Consider the following 6,977-nt stretch of genomic DNA (forward strand, 5'->3'; position numbering starts at 1 on the left):
TCTTTCTCACTTTCGCTTTTCTTTTTGAAAAAGTTTTGGGTTCCCCTCTTTATTTTTTTGTTTTTAAATGTTATGAAAGCACACAACAGAAATAAATGACTCTCTAAAACTTCCAAGTTGTCTCCCTGGCAGCGCTTTCTTTAAAGCCATTAAGCTAGGCATATAGTGCTCAAGTAATGGATCCACCCGGATCCCAAGGTATATCAAAGCCAATTTTAATTAACAATGATTTGTGATTTAGTAGTGAGCACAAAGTAACATATATCATGCAACAACGAAGTATAACTCTCTTCCTATGCATCGGCATGTCATAAAATAACAATTCATGCACACCAAGTAAAGGCCAATGCATAGTATAATCAGTTTCTTGCAATTCTATCGTGTTGGAAACATAAAGAGGCGGAGATGTAGTCCCTCTCTCATAATAATTTCAAGTTGGAGCATGAAGCACCTGCATATTATATCTATCAAAATCCTTAATAAGAGCAAACTTCTCTGATATAGTGTAGTTTGGAGAATTCAAAAAGATACTAGGACTATTATGTGTGGGTGCAATAGCAACAATTTCATGTTTAACATAAGGAACTATAGCAAGTTCATCTCCATCAGCATAATTCATATTGGCATCATGGCCACAAGCATAGCAAGCATCATAAAAAAGGGGTATTTCAAGAGAATCAACGGGACCATAACAATCATCATAGCAACCATCCTTCGGTAAGCACGAAGGGAAATTAAACAATGTATGAGTTGAAGAGTTAGTCTCATTAGAAGGTGGGAACGGGTGATCAATCCGCTCTTCCTCCTTTTGTTCTTCGCTCTCCTCCTCATCTTTTTGATCCAATGAGCTCACAGTTTCATCAATTTCTTCTTCCATAGATTCTTGTAAAATGTTAGTCTCTGCTTGGACAGCGGAGACTTTCTCAATAAATTCATCAATATCATAATTGTATTTATAATTCTCATACCAATATTTAAGGATAGCTAGATTTTCAGGTCTGTAAGCAGCATCATAAAGATTTTCACACACTTTAAACAAAGATTCAATTTCATAAGCACCCATAAAAGCAACGAATTCTTCTATTTGTTCCACATCATAGTAGTCATATATACCATTAGCATAAGAAGCTAAGGTTTTATTATCATTAAATTTGCATGAAAAGGGAAGGTGAGGAGCCTTCATCATAGAGCAACAAGTATAATCATATCTCAAGCACAGTTCCCAAGCATACCAATGCAACATATGAATTTGATCCCATAATAGTTTCCCTTTTTGAGTCAAGCGATAATCCCTAAAGTATTCATGTTGATCCAACATTACTCCCATTATAAAGTTGAATGGTGTTTTCTCAGGATTATCTAAGTAGTACATAATATCTTTCACATAATGAGCATCGAGGGTTTTAGGAGGTTCCCCATCTCCATGAGTAGCAAGTACACCTAATTTTTTTGGTATTTCATGTTCCATATCCATAACTAAAGATAGAGAATAACTTAGAACAACAAATAAAAAATTATTTAGTAATAAAGAAAACAAGCACACACGAGAATATTCACCCCACGCTATAACTTCCCGGCAACGGCGCCAGGAAAAGGTCTTGATAACCCACAAGTATAGGGGATCAATTGTTGCCTCTTTCGATAAGTAAGAGTGTCGAACCCAACGAGGAGCTAAAGGTAGAACAAATATTCCCTCAAGTTCTATCGACCACCGATACAACTCTATGCATGCTTAACGTTCGCTTTACCTAGAATAACTATGATACTAGAAGTACTTTGTAGGTGTTGTTGGATAAGTTTGCAAGATAATAAAGAGCACATAAATAAAAGATAGGGGCTGTTTAGGTAAAGAAGCAATAAAGTTAGTATAGTGAGTGTGGAAAAGTGGTGGTAGGAGTTGCGAAATTGTCCCTAAGCAATTGACTACTTTATTGGTCCCCCTTCAATCCTGTATGCATCAATTTCTATGCTAGGTTGAAGCTTCTGTCACTCTTGCCCTCCAATACATAGTCCTATCAACATACAACTAACCCTATGGTGTGATCCACGCGCGCACTCATATGATGGGCACCAAAGGACAGCAACATAACCACAAGCAAATTAAACCAATCATAGCAATTCACCAATTACCGAAAGGACAACGAAAATCTTACTAGACATCATAGGATGGAAACACATCATTGGATAATAATATGAAGCATAAAACACCATGTTGAAGTAGAGGGTACAGCGGGTTGTGGGAGAGTGGACCGCTGTAGATAGATGGGGGAAGGTGATGAAGATGTTGGTGTAGATTGCGGTGATGATGATGGCCTCGGTGGTGTTCCGGCGCCACTGGAAGCGAGGGGAGAGAGCCCCCCTTCTTCTTCCTCCTCTTCCTTGACCTTCTCCCTAGATGGGAGAAGGGTTTCCCCTCTGGTCCATGGCCTCCATGGTGTGGGATGGGCTAGAGCCCCTCCGAGATTGGATCTCTCTCTCTCTCTCTCTCTCTCTCTCTCTCTATATATATATATATATATATATATATATATATATATATATTTCTGTGTTTCAGATTCTTCCCTTTCACCGTTTCTTATATTCCCGGAGATTCGTAACTCCGATTGGATTGAAACTTTTAACATGATTTTTTTCCACATATTAGCTTTCTTGCGGTGAAAGAAGGGCAACAACCGCCTTACGGGGTGTCCACGAGGGTCAGGGGCGCGCCCACCCCCCTGGGGCGCGCCCCCCTGCCTTGTGGGCCCCTCGAGCATCGTCCCACGTTGATTCCACTTCTCAAAATTCAGATATATTCCAAAAAAAATCTCCATCCACTTTTATCCCGTTTGGACTCCGTTTGATATAGATTTTCTACGAAACAAAAAACATGCAACAAACATGAACTGACACTGGGCACTGGATCAATATGTTAGTCCCAAAAATAGTATAAAAAGTTGCCAAAAGTATATGAAAGTTGTATAATATTGGCATGGAACAATCAAAAATGATAGATACGATGGAGACGTATCAAGCCCATCACAAGCTCTCACGATCAACGAAGGATATTCCGTCTCCCGGAATCACCCGATCAGACTCAGAATCCCGGTTACAAGACATTTTGACAATGGTAAAACAAAAGACCAGCATGTCCATCCGAATGTGCCAACAAATCCCGATAGGAGCTGCACATATCTAGTTCTTAGGGCAAACCGAATAGGTCAAGCTACGAGTAAAACCAGCCCTCAAGTTTCCCCGAGGTGCCCCGCAGGCTGCCCGGTTCAGACCAACACTCAGAGGAGCACTGGCCCGGGGGGTTAAATAAAGATGACCCTTGGGTTTGCAACCCCAAGGGAAAATTATAGGTTGTTAGGAAAATGTAAAACCAAGGTTGGGCCTTGCTGGAGGAGTTTTATTCAAAGCAAACTGTCAAGGGGGTCCCATAACCCCGACCCCGTAAGGAACGCAAAATCAAGGAACATAACACCGGTATGACGGAAACTAAGTCGGTAAGAGTGGAACAAAACACCAGGCATAAGGCTGAGCCTTCCATCGTTTACGAGGTATATAGATGCATTAATTAAAAATAAAAGATATTGTGATATCCCAACATGTTAATGTTCCAACATGGAGCAATCTTCAACTTCACCTGCGACTAACAATGCTATAAGAGGGGCTGGGCAAAAGCGGTAACTTAGCCAAACAACGGTTTACTAGGAAGGTGGGTTAGAGGCTTGACATGGCAATATGGGAGGCATGATATAACACGTGGTAGGAAGCGCGACATAGCGATAGAATGAACAACTAGCAAGCAAAGATAGAAGTGATATCAAGGGTAATGGTTATCTTGCCTGAGATCATGATAGGAAGAAGAACGAGTCCAAGAAGAGGACAAATGGACGTAGTCGAACGAATCCTCACAACTCCGGAACGAAACCTAAGCTAACGAGAGAAGCAAACCTGAAAGAAGCAAACAACATGGTAAACAACCATCACATAAACATGGCATGATGCACATTCAAGTATGATGCATGTCCGGTTTAAAGAGGCATGGCATGGCAAAGTGCAACAAACAATACTACAAGTTAAGTGGAGCTCAATATGCAACGAGTTGCATATTGACGGAACACCACATTTGAGTTCTTTAGTTCGCTCTCGTTTAGGTACACAACAATATTAAATGTTGCTAAACATGGCAAGAGGTGAAACATAAGTAAACTAACTATTTAGGCAAGTTCAAATGAGGCTGGAACAATAAACAACAATTCCGGAAAATCCCCATGTCATTTAGTAGTTTTAAAGTAAACAACATTTTTAAGCATTAAATGTTGTTGTCATGATGCAAATGACATATGCAAGTTTTATGCAATATTCATGAAAATGTTGACGTGAGAATGTTATGAAGCATTTGGTCACCATGGCGGACAAAAGGTGTGCCACGGCAACGACAACGGAAATGATGTCACGGCAACATTCTGATGATCCAACAACTCGTCGAGATGTCGGTGCAAGAGAAAGTGTGGATGCGCAGAACATGCAAAAGATGGTGGGGTGATCTCGGATACCGGTCTCCTACGTGTCGGTGGCATGGCAAAAGAGTGCCAATTCGGACGTGGTGCAAACACGGACATCTCATACAACACATGCATTTGATCGGTCGGTCATCTTGGTGGTTATAGCTTTGAAGCGTGCATTTTCGGGGCGGAACAAGTTCGGTGAAATGTAGAGGAAGTAGGCGTTCTCGCAATGGTCGTAGTGGAAGTAGTTGTACACATTTGTTCCGGAGAGGTACGTGATGAGTCCAACGTCTTCGGGGCGACGGTTGTGGTACACATTATCTTGTAGAATCCACGGCGCAGGTAGTGCTTCACTTGACAGTCTTCAGCGATGATAGTCGTACACGTTGTAGTCGGACTTGCGGAATGCACCGGTAGTTGTACGTTGGTCGAAGAGGAACTTGGCGCAACTGGGGTCTTCGAGGAACATCATTGTACTTGGCGTCCGGTGTGGTACTTGGTGAAATCACATAGTCGTGCACGAGATGTCGTACACTGGACGGAGAGGAACTTGATGCATCCACGCCTTCAGGCGTCAGTGACCATCGGGACAAAACGAATTGACCGCATCCGAAGGCAACGAGGCTCGCGAATGTGGTGAGGGAAGAAATAGGAGGCACGGGAGGCGGTGAAGTGGAGGCATGCAGGAGATGAAGACAGGGAACAGCGGGAGCAGAGGAGCTCGCGATGACGCAACGGACGGGGAGGCTCTCAAGCAGAGGGTGAGTGGGCGACGTGGAGGGGCGGCAGCAGAGCAGCTGCAGCGAGGGCAAGCACGGGGCAAGGGGCGAGGCGTGGACGAGGAGACGTGGGAGGCGGGGCCCTTGGACTTGAGCGGCGGTGGAGGAGGTTGGTGCAGGCCATGAGCAGCAGCGCGATCGAGCTCGCCGGAGGGCGCAGGAACAAGCGGGATCGGGCGCGGGGTGGAGGAGGATGGGGATCAATCCGAGGCTCTCCTATGGCAGCGTGCGAGGAGGGATGGGGGTCGAGGGGGAGGTCTAGGGGATCGGGGAGGCTGGCTAGGGTTAGATAGGCAGGGGCCGACTGGGCCTTGGAGGGGCAAATGGCCGCGGGAAAGCAGGCCGGCCTGGCTGCTGGGCTCTCTGCTCTCTCTCTCTCTCCTATTTTCTTTAACAGAAAAGAATTAGAGAGAAGAAAAGAAAGAGAGGGTTAGGGAAAGAATTTGCGCATGCGGACTATTTTCCTGGACTCATAAAAATAAGCTTGATCCAAGAAAATAGAAAGTGAGCGTGGGCGTGAAGTTGAATTCACCTCATTTGAATTTAATTCCAATGAGTGTGAGAGAGAAGTGGGTTTTCAGTAGGTCCAAAAATGTTGAGAAATTTGGTGGAGCTCGGGAAAATGACGAAATAATTCAAGGGCAAAGTTGGCAACCAAGAATTGAGATAACAAAGGCATTTGGGAATTATTTGCAAGTGTGCTATGATCAATTCCAAATAATGGAATATTTATTATAGCTCCCTAATAATAGTAGGAGACTTTGAATATGTTTTAAAGAGAAATCACCATGTGAATATCCCTCGATTTAAATGGACTGAGGATCCATACAATTTATTTAAAAGAGTTATAAAATTAATGATATGATGGCATGATGACATGATGTAATGCAAGAGATTACATGATGAATGCAACAAAGCAATTGAAACACACAGCGAAACTCAGAATACATGGAAGGCATCTGGAGCGTCGGTCTTGGGGCGTCACCGCAACCCACCTTGAGGTAGGGCCTCATGAGTCCCGCGCTGGCTCATAGGTGCCCACATACACCTCGTCTAGTCCTATCGTGCAAGCCACATGCTAGGTGTCGGTGTCAAAACTGGGAGATTTCGGGTAGGGGGGCCGAAGCTATGCGTCTAAGGATCAATGGTAACAGGGGACCAGTGGACATAGTGTTCACCCAGGTTCGGGACCTCTTAAATGAGGTAAAACCCTACTCCTGCTTGATTATATTTGACGAGTATGAAGATTACAAGAGTTGATCTACCTCGAGATCATGATAGCTAAACCCTAGATGTGTAGCCTATGAGTATTCCGATGACGGTAATGAGGATAGCCTCTACAGACTAACCCCTCCAATTTATATACACACCGAAGGGGCCTAGGGTTTGTACAAGGTCGGTTCATCAGGGAAGGAAACACCCGGACTCTAATCTTGCTATTAACGTATGGAGAAGTCACATCCGGACACGGAGAATAATCTTCAGCTTGGTCTTGTACAACCCATACACCCCGGCCCATACTCCTAGGACGAACACCTAAGGACCCCCGAATACAGGACTCCCTCAGTAGCCCCCGAACTTTCCTACAATGACGATGCAGTATGCAGATGTAAGTCTTCAGCTTTGTAAGGCGGGTTCTCCATCATACTCCGGCTTCTGGCATCGGCTTCTATGCCCAGTCTTTATGATTCCTTCCTGTCGT

Source organism: Triticum dicoccoides, chromosome 4B (assembly GCF_002162155.2).
Source record: "Triticum dicoccoides isolate Atlit2015 ecotype Zavitan chromosome 4B, WEW_v2.0, whole genome shotgun sequence".
Taxonomy (NCBI): domain Eukaryota; kingdom Viridiplantae; phylum Streptophyta; class Magnoliopsida; order Poales; family Poaceae; genus Triticum; species Triticum dicoccoides.